General features: G+C 39.3%; 1 protein-coding gene and 1 long non-coding RNA gene across 2 annotated transcripts in view; one reads left to right on the forward strand and one right to left on the reverse strand.

Moving 5' to 3' along the window:
* Positions 1–23800, forward strand: part of gmds (GDP-mannose 4,6-dehydratase) — a 668214-nt gene that overhangs the window by 415487 nt on the left and 228927 nt on the right. The gene's annotated exons all lie outside the window — the stretch shown is intronic.
* Positions 505–22652, reverse strand: LOC134357718 (uncharacterized). Its single transcript, XR_010020712.1, has 3 exons — positions 21644–22652; positions 11323–11430; positions 505–3001 (listed from the first exon to the last, which is right to left on the reverse strand). It is a non-coding gene; the product is annotated as an uncharacterized LOC134357718 (long non-coding RNA).

Genomic DNA, 23800 nt, shown 5'->3' on the forward strand with positions numbered 1-23800 from the left:
AACCGACCTGAGTCCCAGGATATCTTTGACCCGCATAAGCTGTGACTTGAGCTTCCTTATGGGTTTGTGGATAGTATTAATCTGGTATTTCTTCAGATTCCTGACAACCCTTCCAGAAATCGTGGAAATATGGGGATGACAGGTGGTAGCAACGTGTTCCTCCTCATTGTTAGTTTTCCTGGTTTTCTGTCAGCCCTTTTAAGGGCCCAATTGATTTACTTCACCTTGCAGCCATTCTATATGAACATCTACAGAAATAGGGATAGAGAGTTTGAGAAAGGGGAGGGAGGTCTCAGAAATGGACCAAGTAAATTTGAGGGGAAGGTGGAAGTTGGAGGCAAAGTTTATGATGTCAATGAGCTCAGCTTGGATGCAGGAAGCAGCACCAGTGCAGTTCTCAGTGTAGCATAGGAAGAGTTGGGGAGCAAGCTGGTGTAGGCTTGGAACATGGACTGTTCCACATAGCTGACAAAAAGGCAGGCATATCTGGGACCCATGCAAGTGCCTATGGTTTGAAAGTTTGAAACTTATGTTGAAACCTTTGGTTTGAAGGAAGTGGAAGGAGCTGAAGAAGAAGTTATTGAGGGTGAGGACTAGTTCAGTTCACATTTATATTTGGTGTGTGTGCGTGTATGTATGCCTATATGAGCTTAAAGGCTCTCCTGATGGGGAATGGAGGTATATAGGAACTAGACATCCACAATGAAAAATGTAATTCCTGTTACTTTCTGTTTAACTTTATTAATAAATATAGAGGTGTACACATACAAAACAAACAAAATCAAATAAATAACAGTTCAGAATGGACTAGATGGACCAAAGGGCATGTTTCTGTGTTGTGTTCTGTGTCTCCATGTCTTAGTCTTGATCATGTATGTGGTTTAGTGGAGTGGCAACATTCATTGTTGTGGCTGGTAAATTTAATGCCTATTTAGTTTGACACACAGGGATCGAACCTTCGGGTGCCCTCACAACATTCCTTTTACAGTTAGCAATTTAGACATGACAAAGGCTGAAGAAAACAATAGTGGAACATAAGAAAGGGGTTCAGTTCACATTTATATTTGGTGTGTGTGCGTGTATGTATGCCTATATGAGCACCTAACCTTAGGCAGTTATAGCCTGAAACCTACATCTATGTCCTCAATTTGTATCTGTGAGAAAGTGGACTGCTATGCTTATTTCCTGCGTTACAAAAATGGGAGAGCACCGGAAGTCCCCTGTGTGTATATGTGGGGGAGGGGTTCAGCCAGCAATCACCATTACTCCCACTGTTCAATGAACATTTATTTGAAGTATTTTACTCTCCCAACAATTCACCAAACTACCACATTCCAATTTGATTTCAAAGTCACATTGCCAAATGCATTCTCTTCCACAAGCCCATATAATCACACAACATATATATTAAAAATGTTTTAAACAAAACCTTCGTGCATTTAGAATGTTGATTAAATGCTGTTTAATTAATATAGCTGAAAGTAGCAAAAGAGAGGCAATTGTAGGCACAGAAAATAATCCACCTAAAATGCACAAAATGTTTTTTTCTCATTTGGATTGGAGAAAGTTAGTTCCTTCGTAAGTTCTTAAAAAAAAATGCCTCAAACTTTTCAAAATATACCTTGCTGTGTCATTGAACCTAGAAGAGCCATCTTGCATTTTAAAGCTTGTTTGAAAGCCTAGAAATGAGTGCAATTAGCAGTAACTTTGAATGCGCGTGGGTTCACTCTAGCAGATTTGTGAAAGAGACCTACTTTTAGTGCCAAGTTTTAAAAATTCTATAAACTCAGGTTTAAATGAGCGGAGACTTTCAGCCTGTGTGATGCTGATAGCGGTAGAATTGAATCAAGTATATCATCAAAATTAAAGGAATTTCCTGGTCATCATTATTTTGAAGAAATGGCTGACTATCCTAAAGGTTTAAAGGCATTTCCTTTTTCATTTTCACTATTTTTTTGTGTGGGGCAGGGCCACAACTAGCTTGTTCATTCAGGGCCCATTTTGGGAAAGAAAACTCATCTGAAAGAAGCTATCACAACAGTACAAGTTCAAAACTGCATCGTTTAGAGTATATCTCTGGTCATGCATTATCTAAATTTTATGTAGAATAAAGTGCAAATTCTCTTCTTTCAGACCAGCTGAGGGGAATTAATAGCTCCCATATCTGTAGTTAAGCCTTTATTTGTGTTCAGTTACCGCTTAAGATAATATTCACTAAAATTAGCTGATCTTTTTAATTTTACCTAGTGTTTTAGACTATGAGAATTGGTTGAATGAATTTCAGCGGTTGTGTTTATACAACCAGGCAAGAACATTTTAAACAGGGCATTGTTTGTATGGTATTTTTACACAGCAAAACATCTTGAATTATATCATCAGTATTGATTTTAAGCACCCTGGAATAATTTTCAGTATCTGCAAAATCTCTTTGAGATAGCTATCTTTGATCAGATTTGCAAATTAAAGAAAAGCAGATGCTTTGTATTCCTTAATCATATTTTTTAATTTATTGATTCAATCAATATGTAAATTGTAACACTTATGCTGGGGTGTTTACTGAGTCAAAACTAAAGTTTTTCTTTTGTAATTTATCAGTAATCTTCAGTCACCCTGAAGCAAAATAGTTAAAATAATGGAAACATTTCTTTTTTTGGTTGCAATAAGGTTTTAGTTGGTGGGCTTGTACTACCGGCCAAAGGAGCAAAAAATACTAGGGGCAGTAATAGTCTGTATCCGATTATGTATATTACTGTCAAGTTATAGGGAATGCTCCTAAAATTAGTTTAAATCAGCATGCAATGAAGTTTGTCAGCTGAGTAGCTGGACATAGTACAGTATATTTTATGATGAAAGTCAGGATCAGAGCAAGTCTGCACCTTACTAGACCTATTTCTAAGTACATTGCTCTTCCCCTGCATGAGGGCCTGCATTATTTCCGCTGTGCTCTTCAATTCAGGTCATCTTTTCATAGGCAGAGCTGATCTGGAGATCCTGTCCTGGCCTGTGGGAAAATATAAGGCAGCGGCTATTAATACTGTTCCTTTCCCAGTCTTTCTCAAAGGAACTCTCAACAGGAAGATCTGAACACAACCCCTTAATAACAGCCTCTTGTTTTAACCCTTAGGTGGCTCAATTTGTTGTTAAATTTCACAGTGGATTTCTTTAGATTAGAGTTCCCAATGTACTGTAAGTCTAGTTAGTTTACTGTTACTGTTAGATGTGCTTTATTTTGACATAATTACCTCACATATTAATGTGAATCAGACTCAAGAGAATAATTTCATCATTAACCAGTTATCATGAAGACAACAAAATGATATATAATAGCAGAAATCTATTCGGATCGAACAATTAGGCAAAAATTTTCTTTTATGAGAACAGTAACAACTAAGACAAAGCAAAAAGCATCTGAGATCAATTAACTCATCATGGTAGGAACACAATGCAGGAATGCCTTTGTTTGTTTGACTCAATTGCATTTACTCAAAGCTTTTATAAGTTAAGTTCTGCTTTATGTAAGAAGTGGAAAGTAAATTAATATAGTTTCTCTTCTAGACAAAATAGATCATCGTTAGTAATTGTCTCAACAAATACTTCAGAAATGCTGACATTGCTCACAATATGCAAATCAAGCAAGTGTGCTGCTTCACCTTCCTGAACTATGGCTGATGCCTTCATGGTGTGGAAAAAGTATTTACCTAATTAACAGATTGCATTTGGCACTGCTCATCAATGGTCTGAAGCACCTTAGAAGAATTAGCTGCTAACTGTCTCTTCTGGGAATTAGCTGCTAACTGTCTCTTCAGTGAACCCTTTGGAAAATGAAGTAATTCAGCTGCTTTACATTTCTACAATTAGCTAGCAAGTATTAATTTTCTTGCAAACACAGAAGGTCCAAAAGGCAGATGCTGGAAATCCAGAGCAACACACACAAAATGCTGGTGGAATGCAGCAGGTCAGGCAGCATTTATGAAAATGAATGAACAGTCAACATTTCAGGTTGAGAACCTTCATCAGGACTGGAAAGGAAGGGGGAAGAAGCCAGAAAAAGAAGGTGCAGGGAAGATGGCAAGCTGGAGATGCTAGTTGAAGTCAGATGGGTGGCTTCAATTTCCTTGTAAATTCTAGATTTCAAGGTGAAATTGAAATATTTCACTAAAACTGTTTTGCACCTAAATGGCTGTTAATCTGGCCTCAATGGAGCTGTTGATTTTGGTGCTACAAGTGGGATTAGAGATCCAAAATGACATTTGCACCATGGAAATTGTGCTGAATGCCATGTTGTTGGAGGTTTTGCTGTATTTGTGGTGATTGTCAGCCACAAATATGCCAGGAAAATGGCCACAACACAATGGTTTTGGAGCTTGGAGCTGTAGCTAGCATTCACTGTTAACTTCGCAGCTGAACTCGTCTTCTGGAGCAAGAAGAATTTTACACTGGTGTTTACAGGTATCAACAACCTTTTAAAAGTTTATTGCTATTTCATTTCTTTCTGCTGTTACTATGACCTGGGAAGTGAATCATTATTGGCCCTGGAATCAAGACATCTGTCATCGTGCTTTCATTCCTCTGGAATCCATTGGGCTAGTTCAATTTGATCTTAGAGAAGTCCACTATACATCTTTTTTTCCATCTTGTGCCTATCTTGCACAAGCCTGCCCTGCTATTCCTATCACGAATGATTAGAGCAACATGTACCTACCACTTATATGTTCATAAGGCAGGGTCCATGTGTCCGCTTCTGAACTAGAAACTGACTGGTTTCCTATGGTATCTTGATATTTCCTCTTCCCACCTGTCTCCTGTAAAAATGCTATTCCCTTTATTCAGTTCCTTCCTCTCCGCCACATCTATTCCCAGGGTGCAACTTTCCTTTTCAGAACATCAGAGATGTCCTCCTTCTTCAAAGAACGGAGTTTTCCTTCCTCCATCACTGATGCTGCCCTCACCTGAATCTCCTTCATTTCCAGAACATCCATGCTCACCCCATCTTCTCGCCGCCTTAACAGTGATAGAGTACCTCTTGTTCTTACCTGCCACCCCATAATCCTACCACCAAACATATCACCCTACCTCTCTCCACTTTATTCAGGGATCACTCTCTCCGTGATTCCTTGTCCATTCATCCCTCCCCACTAATTTCCCTCCTGGCACTTATCCCTGCAAGCCGCCGAAGTGCTACACCTGCCCATTCACCTCCTCCCTCAGCTGCATTCAGGGCCCCAAACAGTCCTTCCAGGTGAGCAACACCTCACCTGTGAACGTGCTGGAATTGTCTATGTGTCTGGTGCTCCCGATGTAGCCTCCTCTACTTGGGTGAGACCTGTCATAAATTTGGGAACCATTTCATGGAGCACCTCTGCTCAATCCTCCAAAGCAGAAATACCCTGTGGCCAAACATTTTAATTCTGATGCCCATTTCTGTTTTGATATGTCAGTCTATGGCTTCTTCTGGTGCCAAAATAGGCCACCGTCAGGGTGGAGAAGCAACACTTCTATTCCATCTGGGTAGCCTCTAACCTGATGGCATGAATGTCAATCTCTCCTTTCAGTAAAAAAAAACCCTCCTCCCTCCCTTTTCTTCTATTCCCCACTCTGGGCTTTTACCTCTTCTCACCTGCTTATCACCTCCCCCTGGGTCCTCTCCACTTTTCCTTTCTCTTATGGCCCTTTCTTCTCCCCTATCAGATTCCTTTCTCTCCAGCCCTTTAGTTTTCCTACCCACCTGACTTTACCTTTCATCTTCCAGCCAGCCTCCTTCCCCTCCCCTGAACTTTTTAATTCCGGCATCTTTCCGGTCCTGATCAAGGGTCACAGCCTGATACACTGAATGTTTATTCATTTCCATGATGCTGCCTGCCCTGCTGAGTTCCTTCAGCATTTTGTGTGTTCCTTTGGATTTCCAGCATCTGCAGAATTTCTCATGTTTATGACTTGCTTGTGTTCTTTGAATCAGAATTAGGTTTATGATCACCGTCTTATTTGACATGAAGTTTGTTGTTTTACACTGCAGAGACATAAAATTACTATAAGTTACAAAATAAAAGGGGAACTATGAAGCAGTGTTCATAGACCATTCAGGAATCTGATTGTGGAGGGAAAGAAGCTATTTCTGAATCACTGAATATGGATCTTCAGGCTCCTTTACCTCCTCCCTGATGGAAGTAACGAGAAGAGGTCATGTCCCAGATGGCGAGGGTTTTTGGTAATGGATTTCATCTTCTGAGGAACTGCCTCTTCAAGATGCCTTTTGCAATCCTGTGCATTGAACCCTCCATACCAGTGTGATTCAACCAGTCAGAATGCTCTGCATCATGCATAGACAGAAATTTGAAAGAGTCATTGGTGACACACAAAATTTCACCAGATTCCGAATGAAGTAGAGCCAACGACGTGCCTTCTTCATGATTGCATCAGTGTGTTGGCCCCAGGACAGAAACTCCAAGATACTGACGCCAGGATCTCTGACTTCTTGGCAGTCTTCTCAGTTCTGCGTACTTACCAGACCAGTTCCATAGCTTGTTCTGTTAAAGTCCTCAAAAACGTCTAGTGTGACGGAGAGCACTTGATAAACACACACCTTACACATGCACATTCACACACACCCAAACATTGCTGTCATTGTGGTGAGTGTACGCACTTCAATGTCTTCCCCGTTATATTCTCATAATTAACCCACTGTTTTCCTCCTGCATTGCTACAGACATTCAGAGTCAGACACCAAGGTTTATTTTAATTTCATTCTTTATTTTTACTTATTTGTAAGTGTGCAATTATGTTGAGCATTCTGCTGTGCCATGCTGTTGTCTCCTGGCAGTTCCATGGTGTATGCTGGGTTAACAAATTCCACTTCACATGCCAGTGATAATAAACCTGATTCTGATTCTGAAACCAACCTGATGCACTCGGGATGGCTTTATGGTGCCTTTCCCACCATACATGACGGAATATTTTATTTCTTTAGTAATGGGGATATATAAACGTGTGTATGTTGTTTGTATACTTTATTTAATGTAGATACTGCTGTTTATTTTGTCGTATGATTGTAACTATATTGTGGGGTGCATCATGTTCTAATTCATGTGTAGTCTTAAGTACTTTGTTGGTAATTAAAGATGCTATGTCCTGGTACTTATAAAAGGAGCTCATCACCCTCAGTAAGGGACAGAGGAGTTCACACCGGACAAGAATAAGTACGGAGATATCATTGTGCTTTCTTGTAGATATATTTTCATAAATATTGGCAGCTTTTTCACTACTTTCACAAATTTTCTCTAGTTCTTGTAAGATTGATTTTTGACCCACCAAATAAACACCCTTGCGCTAAAGTGCTAAGCGACTCCAGCCATGTTTTCCTTTGGTCAAATTAAAGGTCATAAGCCATATTTTTTAACATTTAGCCAGTCACAAAGGGGTGAGTTCAATTCAGGGGAAGTGGGATTGTGGTCTCATTTCAGGAAACTCCTTAAGGCTAAAAATGAAGCAGATGTTTGAGAAACAGTGGGGAATTCAGAGGAGGAAAAACTTCAGCCTAGGGCTAAACTCAGGCCAGAAGCAGAAGGGCCTTCAAGTGGCAACACCTCCGAATCCTCCATGCTAATCTATTCAGAAGCTTTTTGTCTGCCAAGAAGAGGAGAAATGATGCTTTTACAAAGGAATTCCAATGCCTGCAGATGTCTGTTGAGACCATCACCCAGCCTGAGTCATTTGTCCAGCACTTCAACCTTACTGCTCTGCAGAAAGGTCTCAAGATGCCTTCTTATCAACATGATAATGATATTAAGAACTATCTCCTCAGGGTTGAAAGGACGGCCTGGCATAGCAATGGCCAGAGGAGTGGGCTTGCCAACTTGTGCAACTGCTGATAGATAGAGCTCTCAAAGGCTACATTGCAATGGAGAAGAGAGTTCTAACAATTATCATACTCTGAAGGAGGCACTGCTGGCTAAGTTCAACATCAAGGCAGAAACCTATCGCTAATGCTTCCGTTCCAGTACTATACCACCAAGGGAGTCATCATCGCCTGAGGGATCTCTGCCACCAATTGATTCAACCAGAGCAGAACTCCAAGGAGGATGTTGGTGAGGCCATTGCTCTGGAGCAGCTGCAGCGGTTTCTTCCTCTGGACACCAGGACATTTGTCCTAGAGCATAAGCCAGTGGATGGACTCACTGTGACCCATTTATAGTGCCTCAATGCCCACAGCAGGGGGGGGGGCACCATCACTGCCATCATTCCAAAGCAAAGAGACTCTAACCCTCCAAGGGACTCTAAGGGTAACTGTAGAATTAGGGGTGGGTGAATAGAGGGCAAGTAGTTGGTAGTTTCATCTAAGATTTTTATCATTAGATCTCTGTGTGACCTTTCAAGAAGCACAAATTGTTAGGTATGTGCCAAATACCAAGAGAGGGAGAATGTGAGGATGATGATAATGACTGTAATGATTATATGTATGGTAATGAAAGCAATCAGAATGTGATGAGAAGGAGCCGATGTTTATAATAGTTAAAGTTAATGGAAAACCTGTTAAAGCTCTTTTAGATACTGGTAGCTCACTATCATTAATGAAGATGAATCTTGCCCTGACTTGGTGTTGACTACAGTCACCAAACGCCTGTCCAATGTGCCCATGGTGACTGAAAGTCTGAACCTTCGGCAGATCTCACTATTGAGCTAGATGACAAATATTTGATGAAAGTGGGGGTGCTGTAGAAAGTACCAGTTGGCAGTGAGGGAGGAACCAAAAGACCTAGAAAGTCACACTGGCAGCGGTGCCTTGAGAGATATGTTGGTTCTCCTGCCTCTGTTGATATAGCTATTGATGATGATATTGTGGGGGAGGGGGGTGCTATAAGGGTTGTGCCACAGGGCATTGTCACATCTCAAAGATCAGATCTTTCTTTAAAAGCTCTGTATGAAAAATATTTAGCTGAGAATAACCACAGTGCATACTCAGGAGACTGTTTTTAGCATTCACAACCAAATTTTCTACCTGGGTAAAGATCCAGGCAGTAGAAAGTTGGTGGTGCCAAATAGTTGCTGGCCATTGGTACTCCATCTAGCACACACATCACCATGCGCAAGGCATCTTGAGCAACAGAAAACTTACCTAAGATTAGGTAGCCAATTTATCTGGCTTTCAGTGAACACTGACATGTAAACATATTGCAACACGTACAGAGTGCCAAAAAAACAGTGCTCTCTGTAAATATGACTGAGCACCCCTGCAGTCCATGCTAATAATTAACACACCATTCAGGCGCATTGCAATGGGCATTGTTGTCCCAATGGAGAAGAGCAGCTCAAAGTCCCAATACATACTAGTGATGTGTGACTATGCTATCTGGTTTCCTGAGGTATTCCCTCTTCACTCTGTTACTACACCAGAGCTACTCAGTGCCCTTGTCTAGCTCTTTTCTCATGTGGGTATTCCCGAAGAGATCCTTACTGACCAAGGAACAAACTTCACCTCGTGACTCATGGCTTATCTGCATAAGGAGCTGGGAATCATGGCCTTGAAGACCACTTCATAGCAAGTGGAGAATGAAAGGCCTGATTGAGAGATTCAGTCAAATATTGAAGTACTTGTTAAGGAAATTTGTATCTGACACAGGGAAAGATTGGGACAAGAGGTTACCATTTCTGCTTTTTGCATATTGAGTAGTTCCTCAAGCATCCACTGGGTTATCACCTTTAAACTTTTGTCCATTGCAGAACCCATGTGACCTCACCCTCCATGATGCTCACATTTCACTTACCTTTATTGAAGTCTACTTGTGCCCAGTGCCTGAACACATTCAAATCCTGCCTCGTTGATTTTCTCTAAATAACTGGTGGTAGAAATATCTAAGCTCAGTCTTGGACATGTAAATAGGCAGATTTTATATCTTCATTTTAATTCTTTTTTCCTATACTCTATTGTCTGACAGGCTGCAGTACTTGCACATCTGAAATGATGAAGCAGCAAAGGGCTTTAGTGGGAGATGAGGGAAAAGTAGGAAATGCATAGCTATCTGTAACTTGAGAGTCAGGAGTTAGAAGGACTGCAATTCACTGCTTCCACATAATTTAAAGGGCAAGTAAATTTTGCATCCTTGGTGTAATATCTGGAACACAATACTTAAAGATCTTTTGATATGAAAGTTACATCACTTAGCAGAGTTTTATGCGTCTACAGCATCACAAAAACCCTGAAAGCTTCATTATTCTTCACACACAAAGCTTTTATGTGCTTTTTATCATAGTGTCTACACCGTATTTTAAACAGTGATTGAAATAAATAAACTAAGTCAGGCATAAGTTATGCTTTTTATGTGAACTGTAATTAGTTTTAACAGTATTAGAAGAAACAGAAGTTTCAGAAATTTTGATGTACATAAACCGGGAGTTATCTGCCTATGATATCACGTACTTCAGCTTTAGTCTTAGGTTTTTCATATTGTCTAACTGTTAAATGTAGGAGACTTTCCATAGTTACTATGGAAATGTCAAGAAGTTGGGGGCAAATCTGAATGTAAACCATTATTACTGTTAAATATTGATGCTATTTCAATGAGTTACTTCAGGTTAATGATGAAATTTGCCAATATTTGATTCTTCTTTTCCACGCTTTTGGCTCTCCTTTTTCCCTGATCACTTTTGGATTCCTACTTCTCAGAATCTCACATACTCTAAAACACACATTACAGTTGTTACTTGGCTAGATATAAGGTGATCTCTTTGTCACTTGAACTGCCAAAATTCTGCTAACTCTCTATAAGGTGAATTTATAGTTGAGTTGTTATTTCTACTTCATTTTTATGTACTGTACTACTAAATAGCAAGAGTTTCTTCATAATATGGAAATATGGCCAGGGTTGAATGCTGAATCCAGCAGCAGAACAGATGATGTGGAAGCTCAAGCCATGCTGAGCAGCGGTTGGTAGCTGATGGTTCCCCGTTTAACTGCTGGCTTCAGAGAAGTCCAGTAAACTGAATGACTGCTGTCAAGACACTGCTTATATTCAGTTTCATGCTGCAGAATGAAGAATATTTGATTTTCAATTGTAACTAACAGAGGTTTGGAAAATACTTACTGATTTTGCTTATCCTCCTTGATGTAGTTGTATACGAGGTGTTTAATGAAAATAAATATTTTCTGTGCAATGAAGTTCCTAAGAACATATTTTGTCAGCTGCGTTTGTGATATGATTTTGTTTAATTGTTTCAAGGTACTAGAAACTTAATTGCTTCAAAAAAACTTCATTCATTTTGTGAATCGCTCGCACATTTCTTGCTAACTTTCACTAAACAGTAAACATTTAAGTTAGCTTAAATATTTACCAATGGCCAAACGTTTCTAAAGTGAAGACATTGAACATTATTTCCTTTCCATCTTCCACTTGGTCTGCCCAGGCCAATTCAAGAAGATTGCGTACATTGGAAAAGTTGCTATTGGAAAGGGAAAAAAGAGTAAAAACTATCATTAAAATTTGTTTTCATATCTATATTTTGATAGAGTTATCTGTAGTAATGAAAACGGAGTTTTGTTATTAACAATGGCTCCACACTGTATACTGTAAATGTTGATACTGTTCGGTTCACAATTTTTTTTCTATCACTTTTATAATTTTTAAATGGGGATTGTTTCATTTGTCTCAAGCAGTTTATTATTAACTGTTAGTAAGAACGACATGAAAATTATTCAAATCCTCAGTTAATTAATTTGGATATATATTCAGAGCACTCATATAAAAGTAGAATTGAATAGGAGATATCAATGAATAAAAATCTATCTTGATGAAACCCTTCTGAACTTAAAACTATTTTCAAAGTTTTTTGTTTACATTTTCTCTGGTGTTTCAACAATAATTCCCTTAAACTTCCTGCATATGTGCATTTTTCTGTGCTCTATTCTGTGTAATCAACATGAGGTTATGCTATAGTTTCATTCTAGGCTTGGTCAAAGAAATTTTTGCCACCCACAGATTTTCATTTCTGTTCAGTGTGCACACAGGATCCTTCAATCCCTCAAATTCAAAAATGAAATTGGTTTTTTTTTTAACAGAAGCTGTGGACATTATATTTTCAACTGCTCCATAAATTAAGATGGAAGAAGAAAATTTGTCTTCAAGCAACCCTTTCTTTATAATCGAATGCACAGTGCTGTTGTGCCCTCACTCTCAATGTATTTTGCCTTTGTTTTCTAATCATAGTATTTTCTGGTGTGGATATAGCACCACAAATTTAAGTTTGTTCATGCAGTTGTGTACATGATTAAGGAGGAGTCAAATTAATTTAAATAAAAAACTTCCATTTATTTAACATTTTACTATATCTCTATATTTTGAGTACTCGCAGATAGCAAATAATTTTGAATTTTTATTGGGAGCAGGGGTCCAAGACCAAAGAGACTTTAAGGCATTCTTGATTGTTCTATTGTAGTTGAACTCCATATCAAATCTGCTCAAAATTAGAGCAGCTTTTTCGAACTGTTTGTGATACTCTCAGCTCCAGCAGCATTGATTCGCTCCTGATCTCAGATGCTAGTTTGTGAGTAGTTTGCATGTTCTTTCTTTGTTCTTAGTGCTCCAGTTTCTTCCTATATGGAACAAATTGAACTTCAGCTAGGCAATTGACAGAAGCTAGTTAATGACCAGACGTATTGTCATTTTGCCTACCTTCAGTTTGGGTTAATGGTAAAGAGAAATCCCCGCAAGTGGGATTTTGTAATGGTGACAGCCACCGACTTCCTGATCCAAGGAAAGAGTAAAGATTAGCTTTGTTTGTCACATGTGTATCAAAATGTGCAGTGAAAAACATAAAGCACAGTCCAAGATATGTTGGCGCTCCCCACAAGGCAGGAGAATGGAGTTGAGAGGGATAGTAAATCAGCTGTGATGGAACGGCAGAGCTGACTTAGGCCAAATGGCCAAATAGTGCTGTTATGTATTATGGTCTTATGGAAATCAAAGGGGAGTGAATATGCATGCCTGATTGGGAAAAAGTTACAAGAATATAGGGAAGTGATAGGAGAGGGAATGAACTTTCTCTACTTGGAGCTGGCAGGGACCCAATGAAGGGAGTGGCTTTCTTCTGTGTCGTTAGAAGCTATAAAGTAATAGAATAGAATATCTCCCAATACTATCAGGGCAGTCAGGGTAGAATCATCTTGTTGAGCATAAACAGTCATGGACAATTAAATGAGAAGACTTGTGACCAGATATGCCAAAATCTTATTTTCCGTAATCTTTGCATTCAATTTTGGGAGTGTACCATTTGCAGTGGCTTTGAAAACCTTCATTTTTTCTGAAGCAGACATTTAAAATGTTTCTACATATCCAAAATATTTCATTATTTACGACTTAACCATCTTTTAGATATGAATAAAACAATTCAATAACATGTCCAATTTTTTTACTGTTCAAAGATTTTAATAAAATTGCTCACAAGTGGAAATATGTAGTAAAGCTTGTTATTTTTGATGATACCCCATTTTTGGCTTTTTTTTAAACTGCATAGGAGTTACCACTAATAAATACAGAAATAAGCATTTTAGAATGAAACAAAAGTATTCAGAATCTATCCTGCTGCTAACTGTATTCGGTGTTTGAGAGTTTTACATGTGTTAATCTCAAACTGAATTCAAAGGGAAATCTGCAATATTTTTGCAATTTCAAGAGTAGTTTGGGCACAGCTCACTGAACACTGAAATTTAATTCCAAGACTAACGTTCTTCTGTAAGCTTTCTTTTTGGATCACGTTGTATATTGAACAGACACTGACTATCTGATGAAAGATGCATCTTTACAAAGACTAGTTAATCGAATACACCCTTTCACCCACCAAGAATCTGGCCCAACTTTGAACCTGCCAGCTGCAGTGTCTGCCCGCCCACAGCATCCTGTTATCGATACCGAGGACCAGTTGAGCATCCCATGGAGCAGAGTGGACTGTGAGCTGCAAATAGTTCTCAGGCCACAAAACCTGAACTCCTGCCCTTAGAACATCCTGACAGCCTACATAAATCACAGATGTTGAAGGCCTTTGAAAATCAGAGGTCTTTGAAAATATTCACATTTAATTTTCAGTTTAATTAAATAGTTTTAAAATGTTGATAAAAATTTTGAAGTACCTTAAAGCAAGGGACATTGTTTAAGATCAAGTAAAGTACCTACGTCAGGCTGCTGTTTATTGATTACAGCTCAGCATTCAACACATTCATACCCTCAGTTCTAGCCAACAAGCTGCAAAGTTTGGGCCACTGTACCTCCCTTTGCAACTGGAGACAACAGCCCGCATGGATTGGAAATAACATTCCACCTCGCTGACAGTCAACACTGGCACATCTCAAAATTACGTGCTTAGCCAACTGCTGTACTCTCTACACCCGTGACTAGGCACAGCTCAAACACCCTCTATAAATTTGCTGATGACACAACTATTGTCAGCAAATTTCAGATGGTGATGAGGGAGCATACAGGATAGAATAGAATAGAATTTTATTGTCCAATCACAAACAAGAGAAAATCTGCAGATGCTGGAAATCCAAGCAATGCACACTGGAGGAACTCAGCAGGCCAGGCAGCATCTATGGAAAAGAGTATATAGTACAGTCGACATTTCGGGCTGAGACCCTTCTTCAGGACTGGAGAAAAAAAAGATGAGGAGTCAGAATTAGAAGATGGGGGCAGGGGAGGAAGTAACAGAAGGTAACAGGAAAACCAAGGTGGCAGGGTTAAGTAAAGAGCTGGGATCTTGATTGGTGAAAGAGATACAGGGCTGGAGAAGGGGGAATCTGATAGGAGAGGAGGCGAGGACAGAAGGCCGTGGAAGAAAGAAAAGAGGGAAGAGCACCAGAAGGAGGTGATGGACAGGTAAGGTGATAAGGTGAGAGGGAAAAGGGGAATGGGAGTGGTGAAGGAGGGGAGAGGGTATTACTGGAAGTTCAAAGATCGACTTTCATGCCGTCAGGTTGGAGGCTACCCCAGACAGAATATAACGTGTTGCTCCTGTAACCTGAGTGTGGCCTCATCGTGACAGTAGAGGAGGCCATGGACGACTTTATTGTCATTGCTCAAGACAGTGAGATTGCAGTGCCACTCTAGTCCGTGCAAAGCAGATATTTACAATGTATGCATTACAACTTAATTTTTAAAAATTAGCAATATTTACATGCAACATGCAACTTTGATAGTCCATAACACTCAAAGGACATTGGCAAGCCAGGATGTAACATTATTCAGTTGCACAATGGAAGATAGATATCTGTCTAAGTGTATCTATCTCTCTGCCCTTGGGAAGATAAATATAGATCAGAAGCAGGATAAATCAGCTGGTTGAGCGGTGTAGCAATATCCTTGTACTCAACATCAGTAAGACCAGGGAATTGATTGTGGATGTCAGTTTGGCTAAGTTGAGGGAACACACACCAGTCTTCATCGAGGAATCAGAAGTAGAAAAGTATGATCAGTTTCACGTTCCTGGGTGTAAAACATCTCTGAGGATCTATCCTGGGCCTGACATATATATATTGATGCAAATACAAAGGCACAACAGTGGCAATATTTCATAGGAGTTTGAGGGAAATTGTTATGCCACCAAGGACACTCTTAAATTTCTACAGATGTACCATGGAGGGCATTGCAGCTGGTTGCATTGCTGTCTGGTATGGAGGGTCCATTGCACTGAAGTGGAAAAAGTTGCACTAAGTTGTAACCTCTGCCACCTCCGTCATGGGCACTAGCCTCCCCAGCATTCAAGAAACCTTCAAAAATCGATGCTCAAAAAGGCAGCATCCATCATCCAGGACATGCCCTCTTCTCATTGTTACCATCAAGGTGGAGGTACAGGAGTCTGATGACACATACTCAACATTTCAGGAACAGATTCTTTTCTTCCGCTGTCAGATTTCTGAATGGACAATGAACCCAAAAGAACAATACCTCTATTTTTTCCTCTCTATTTGTACCACTTATTTAATTTAATTTTCAATTTTTTAGTACATACTTATTGTAATTTATAGTTTTTATTATGTATCATAATATACTGCTACTGCAAACAAGCAAATTTCATGACTTATGTCAGTGATATTAAATCAGATTCTGTGTAACTAAACTATTAACTTGTGCCACCCCTTTCAATCAAAGTTATGCTGTTACCACCAGCCATCCCAGACAAAAGCAGCTATGAACTGTATCTTGGATCCTCTGTACAGTACATCCACACACTTTACAGGACTGGTTGGTGTATCCACCTGTGAAGCAGGAGCTCACGTGCAGCATCAAATGTCCAGCTCTTCTCCAGCTTCAGCAGTTGAAAATGCTACCACTGAAGTTGGATATTAGCTAAAGAGCAAGTGGTAAATGAGTCTGAGCATGTGGTAAATAAATCTGGCCCAATCATTTTAATTCTCATTCTGTTAAATGCAGTGCAATATTCTAACAGATTGCACTGATTTTCAAAAGTAGAGCTGTAAAAGTTTATATTATGTTACTGTACCTCTATTACCACTTTCCCCAATTGATAATGGGAACTTAAGTAAGTTCCCTAAATCTGATGCTTAGTTTTTAAAAAATAAAGTGCCACTTTAGCATGATCAGAAAAATAAAAATCATTTATTTGAAACTTGACTATCACTTTGACAAATGCACTGCTGACTGTTGTTCAAAGCTTTTGAAACTATTTTCAATTGACAGTTCTTGTTGCTTTCTCCCAGAAGTCTGCACTCAGGCTAAGATCAGCAATGAAATGTGGTGTTCTCTCTCAAACTGCAGCACTTTTGGTCTATGCAAGATCAACCTTGAAGCGCCATTGTTGAATCAGTGCAGATTTCTTCAGCTGGCTCAGTTCCAGGAACTGACTGATCTGGAAAATCTGTTGCTCTGTCACCCTCTTGGCCTCTAGAGGAAAGTTGTGCTATGACAGATACTAAATCTACTGCAGTGTGTGCTTTCACAATAGAGCTTTTGTGTTTTTATTTTTTTTAACTCACATCTTATAGTGGCAGAGTTGAGTGATTATGCCATGCCACATGTAACTGATCAAATCTTCACATTTTCTGCCCACTTGTTTTCATTATAGATCTCAATGTGTGACTGCCTTTTTCTCCGGACTGGGATGATTTGATTAATAATCATCTGTGTTGGTTGCATGTGTATTGTATTATTTGTTCCGATACTTTTGGAGGGCCAGATTACGTTGAATTTATATGGCGACCTTACTGTAGTAAAACATCCCTGGCTCTTTGCAAGTTGTTGTCAAGTAAAATTTGACAGGAGATCACTTAGATGCTAAGACAGCAAACAAAAACTTTTACAAGGAGATAGGTTTTAAGGAGGAGAGAACAGTGCTGAAGCTTTCTGAAAACCATCTTCATGGATGACTTTTGTGGAGAAATTAAAATTAGTGTTTTGAAAGATACCAGAAATGGAGGGAGCTTGAGTGATCTCAGTGGATGTAGTGCTCGAGTAGGTTATGGCAATTAGGGTGAACTCATTAAATGATGAGAATTTTTAAAAAATGGAATGCTGTCACAGAACAAGAACTAATATAATTTAGTGAGCATCGGGGTGATGAATAAGCAAGACTTGGGGCAAGGTAAATTTGTATATGAAAAATCTTCCATGTCATTGACAGGCCAAGATTACTTTACTGTTGATACAAAACTAGGTGGCAGTATAAGCTCTGAGAAAGATGCAGGGAAGCTACAGGGGGATATTGAGTGAATAAACAAGGGCTTAGTAATTGGAACATAATGTGGAAAATGTAAGGTGATTCACTTCTGCAGAAGAAAGGGTGAAATATTATTATTAAAGGAAAGAGATTGAAAGATTGGTGTTCAGAGGGTCTTATACTCTGAAAGTCAACATGCAAGAAGATTTAACTGTAAGAGAAGGGCTGGATTGCTCCAATTCAATAGAGCCCTCATGAGTCTGCATCTGGATTATTGTGTACAAGACTGATCTCCCTACCTATAGAATGATATGCTTTGAAAGGGTGAATATTGCAAAGGTTCACCAGATTGATTCCTGAAATTATGAATTTGTCTTCTGAGAAAATTAAGCAGACTGAAACTATGACCTCTGGAGTTTGGAAGAATGAGATGTGATCTCATTAAATGTATGATATTCTTAAGGGACTTAACAGAGCAGATGCAGTGTTGAAGTTTTCCCTGACTGGGATTTCTAGGACTAGGACTCACAGTCTGAAAATAAAGAGCAGCCTTTCAAGATGGATTTGAAGAAATGTCTTCACCAAGCATGTAGGGCTTTGTAATTCCTTAACCAGAACGACTCTGGAGGCTCAGTTGCTGAGTATATTACAGATAGAGATTGACTTATTTTAAAATATTACGGTTAATTAAAGGATTAAAGTTACGCAGGGAAAATGGCTGAGGTAAACAATCAGGCATGATCTTATTAAATGAAGGAGCAGTCATGTCAGATTGCTCCTGGTTCTTTTCCTATGTAGTAGATAAAGCATGCTTTATGTAGCAATGGTCAATAGCCTAGCAGCTATTCCTTTCAGTAGGAAGGAATAGAGAAGCTGTCCTGTGGCCATTCTAGCAATGCACGTTCAATAAGTCCAGAGACAGAGCACAGACAGGGTAGCAGGCACCCTTAGGAAGCACTGGACTTCCACCTATATACAGGCTTCTGCAGTCGTCCTGGATTTTCGTACATGGAGAGGAGTATATGCTGGCAGTTCTGTATTAATTTGCCAGCATTTCTTAGTTGGGCCCAATGTCTTAGGTGTTCTGTACCTCTAATGGGCATTGTAAACAATTTCATAAAAGCTCATTTGTGGTCCAGTTGCAAATTCACATTGAAACAGCAGCAAAATGAACCAAGTACTGTATACTGATTAGTTAGTAAGTAACTTACTTAAATTATTAAAATCAAATCTGACTTACTAACTTTTTTAATCAAAATGTACAAGGAAACACCCAAATTTTTGGCAAAATAGGAATGTGTTATAAGAGGAGGAAATGAGTATCCAGCCTCTGCTTAATAAAATAAAAATGGGTATGAGTAAAAACGTATTAAAGTTAATTAACTCCAATCACTGAATCCATAAATCCCTGTAGGCTTCACCAATGTGTTTGGTTTGGGTCATTTCAATCTAACTTTGTTTCATTTCTATTTTTTTATGTTAAAATTATGGATGGGAAGAAATTTGGTCGCTGAATATTTCTGCAGCAGAAGGCTATAATTTGTAATCTAAAGGAACTTCTCCCCTTCCCCACCCCACCATCAAATTGCTGTCAACCTCTGCAAACGATGGATCCCAACTGGAGCAGGCTGACAGACTTACATAGAAGTCATAACCTGCTGCCTCTGACATTAAGTTAACCCCTCCATCCCAAGGGAGTTGGCAGTTAAATTACCAAGAGTTACAAAAATGCAACACAGTGGGTCTGTGAATGTGCTAGGGCTAGCTTGGGGGAAGGAAGGTAGGAGGAGGACAAAAATAAATCACAGACTAGAGCGCTGTCCCAATGCCTACACTCCCATTAATCTAACTGGTTGAGAACTACATAGATTAAAAAATCCAATGTTCAAAACAAAGTAAATGTTCATAAAGCTGAAATGTTCAAAGCTCCAGGATTTAGGAGCAGCCCACCTCTCACTCTATCTTAAGCTGTCAGAGCAGAAATGAAAGTTAATTCAATTGCACGGACAGTTATGATTTATTGTTAAAGTCAAACCAACAATATCAGATAAATTTGAGTGTACAAGGAAATGTACTTGTAACAGAATTAAATTTTGACTAAGAATTTTCAGTCTGATGGTAATATTTATTTACACTTATAAATATAGGCCTTGCTAATAAAATATACAGCAAGTCCATTTGCTTCTAAAAAGGCTAGGAAATCCTAGATGCCTGGATATTTATTGGGCTAGTTTTCAGGCCCAAAATCAGTGCAACCTATATTGAATCATCTGTCTCATTACCAATATATTGGCAGGCTCTCAGCACTACCCGTGCTCTTCATTAACTCATTGCTTCATGGAGAGCTCTCATTACCAGTGGGTACCTCTTACTTGAGAGGTGGATTTTAGCTTTTCAATAAAGCGGGGCAAGAAGAAATTTGAATTATCACCTGCATTGCAAGTATCCTTGAGGTTGGAGGGTACTCAAAGACTAGATGACTGGAATGTGCCACATATTACATTGGATTAGAGTCAGACAGCACAAAAATGGCTCTTCAGCCCAAATGATCTGTGCCAACAAAGTTACCCATTTAAGCTAGTTACAATTTGCTCATGTTTGGCCCATATCCATCTAAACCCTTCTTACCCTTGTACCCGTCCAAGTGTTTTTTGAACATTGTTAATGCACCTGTCTCAAGTACTTCTTCTGGCAGCTCTTTCCATATACTGACCACCCCGCGCCCCCCTCGGGTTGAAAAATTTGATGTTCAGTTCCTACTAAATCTTTCCTCAGTCATCTTAAACATATGCCCTCTAGTTCTTGCTTCTCCAACCCCTAGGAAAGGGACTGTATGCACCCACCGTATTTATGCCCCTCCGGGTTTTATATTCTTCCATATGATCACCCCGTCCTCTCACACTCCAATGGAAAAAAATCCCAATTTGCTCATCCACTCTCCACAACTCAGTTGCTCCAGTCCCAAATCTCCTCTGTATTCTTTCTGGCTTAATGTCATGTTTACTGTTGCAGGGTTCTCAAAACTGAACACCACACATCCCAAATGCACACTCACCGACATCTTGTGCTACTGCAACACAGCATGTCAACTTCTACACTCAGTCCCTGACTGATGGAAGCTAGTGTGTCAAAATCTGCCTTCACCAACCTGTCTACCACTTTTGGGAAACCACGTACTTCTGCTTCTAGGTCCCTCTGTTCTGCTGTACTTCCTATGGTCCTAGGGATTGTTGGGGCATTGTTGAGAAGCATTGGTTAGGAGAGTATTTCATTGGGTTACAGCTATAGTGGTAGGCAGCCTGAGTGTTTTGGGTCTTTGTCATTCCATAGACTCCTGTTTCTTGTTATTCTCCTACTTCTCCCCTCTGTCACAAATTAAAATGTTTGGCCACTCTGAATTGTACAGCACTGTGTTGTGATGTTGTAACCAGTCGTGAGATTCTCAGCGGCAACTACACCAGTGTTGTACCAGTGAAGTGACAGGACCGCTACAGCCTAACATCAGTTCTCCAGCATCTATTCAGGGCTAAAGTTTCTCAAATACAAGTCAAATAATGTCAGTACAACTCCCAAGCAGCTAGACGTCGTTATCCAGAGACTTACCTTAATGTGGACTGGGAAACTGCAAAGTATTGCTGATTTCTTAGTGTCATGACACACTTTTCTGGATGAATGATCAAATCAAACACTCTCCAACATCACTTTTCCAAAACAGCCTTTTAAAAAAAACTTAAGACCCCTTTTTTTAATATTTGGATGAGCTCTAAATTTTCCAGTTTGAGTAGTTACCATGAATTTGCAGCAGTTACAACAATGGAGCCGAACATCATACCATTTGAAAAACAAATACATTTCTGTTTCCTATATTTTTTTAATTAGTCCTGTGGAAGCAAAGAGTTAACACAACTTTTGATATTTTCTAACAAATGAAATTGCTTCCAGTCTCTTCAGAATATTTCCAGTGCCATTTAATTTTCATTGCTACTCCTACCTTTTTTGGCTCATTCAGTTGTGAATGGCTCTTCGTTGTCTCTAAGTGCTTCTGCAGGTTTCAGATTTCATCCTGTCACCTTCTAGATGAGCTTTCCATACTGCGTCAGGGAGGATATTTGATGCTTCTAATGTTATTCTGGTGCCTCCCCTTGACAAAGAAGGCAATCTTTCCAGTCGCTTATGCTGTGAAACTAGAGTTGTCAGCATAAGCCTGCCAGAAGCCTTTTGCCCCGGGTGATTAATGCACGCAGGGACTCATACCATCTCTCACCTTCCTCCAGTGCATTCATTATCATGATATAGCATAGTATTTCGTATTTTCAGCTGTATGGTGACCCGAATTGAGGCCCAGTGGCGCCAGCAATTTTCCGTCCTTTGTAAAAGCATACAGAGATTGGTGCAGTGTAGCTGCCAATGATTTTACTCAGTACTGTTAGGTCACCTTCACTTGCTAAAGACTTCCTTCCTTCAGTGAGCTTAACAACAACCATCAATGCAATTTAATTGATAGTAGCAAAGCAAGATGGGGAAAGATTTCCCCAAATGTGTCATATTCTTCCAGTAAACATTTCCTCTGTAACTCAGCTGATGTTCATTAACTATCAAGCTTAAACAGGCATTCAATTAATAATATCATTTGAAATCTGCTTTGACTTTTTAGTTACTGAGGTAAAATTAAAATCTTTTTAGTTTGTCTTTTGAAATGAGTTGGGACATTTAAATTATCCTTTCTTAGCCTAATACAATAGCAAAGCAATATGTAAGTGTCCAACTTAAACAGAACCTTTAACGCAATCAACTTTCTTTGTGAGAGACAGTGTCAAAATAGAAGTAGGGGTATTTTAATGTTCCGCTGTTGAGGGGTACTATATTTTAGTTTTACAAATTCAGGGTTTTTGGCAACAGTGTTTTGTTTGAAAATGTTTACAAATGTTCTGCCATTCTCTTGGTTTTAAATCTATCTAAAAGCAAAAATTGTTTTAAAATGGTGCATCAACCAGTCTATATTCCAGGCACACTTCAGACTGCTTCTCTTATTGAAAAAACTGTGAACCTATTTTGTATTTTGCCTTTTGCTGGGTTTAACAATATTTGTGAAGTCGCTGAAATAATATGATAATGAACAGCTTTTAAGCACCTCAGTCATCATGAACACAAATTGACAGTTTAAGAGAGTAACTAGCAGCATTATATTACCTCAGAATTCATTACTGACGGTACAACTGGCGGAGTCACGTTGTACTCATCTGAAATCTCATTGGCAGACATGAAAATACTGTTGCTTTTCTAAGCAAATATATCTTTAGTTGGAACAGTGTTATGATATGGCAGGGATATACTTTGATATGTTACGCTGCAGATCAGCCAGCATATCTTTATGGCTAACATTATCCACACAATCCAAAACCTCCCTGAATAAAAACATTTCTTGTGATTTTTTGGTAACTGCCTTCATAAGATCCTAGAACATTTATTTAATAGAAGAGGCCATTTGTTCCACCATGGCTGTTGCCACATTCTAGCACCAGTCTGTAGTACATTAGGCCGTATTATCTTACGTTCTGATGATTAGCTCCCATAATGCTATACTCTACAGAAAATAAATTGTGGAACAAATTCAGTGAAGGCCTGTGATTTTGTAGATTTGTGCCCATTATACACATTAGCATGCAATACCCAGCTTGAAAACTCATGAAAACAACCATCATGAGGCACTAAGAACGTACCTGAGCAAATTCCTGCTCATGGAGTTAGATAATGCAAACTTGCTTCAAGATGGTCCATTTAATTATATTTTTTATTTTTATTGAGATACAGTGCGGAGTAGGTCCTTCGAGCCATGCCACACAACAATCCCCTGATTTAATCCTGGCCTACACAAAACGCCTACTTGATGCCATCCTGTAGAAATCCCTATCCTTCCCCTTCCTTATCTGTCCAAGGAATATTGACCTCCACTGTCTTCCATACTGCCCCATCTATAACTCTTCAACCCAGCTTTGGGCTTGATTGGTTTCCTGAATGTCTTGGATCATGTGCACTTCTCTCAGGCCACTAATGATACACTTATCGGTCTACTATCACCAATTGCTTAATGTGGCCAAACTTCCACCATTCCATTTCTAGTCATAATCTCTAGTGTTGCTCTTCCCTG

This window comes from Mobula hypostoma, chromosome 17, assembly GCF_963921235.1.
Source record: "Mobula hypostoma chromosome 17, sMobHyp1.1, whole genome shotgun sequence".
Classification (NCBI taxonomy): domain Eukaryota; kingdom Metazoa; phylum Chordata; class Chondrichthyes; order Myliobatiformes; family Myliobatidae; genus Mobula; species Mobula hypostoma.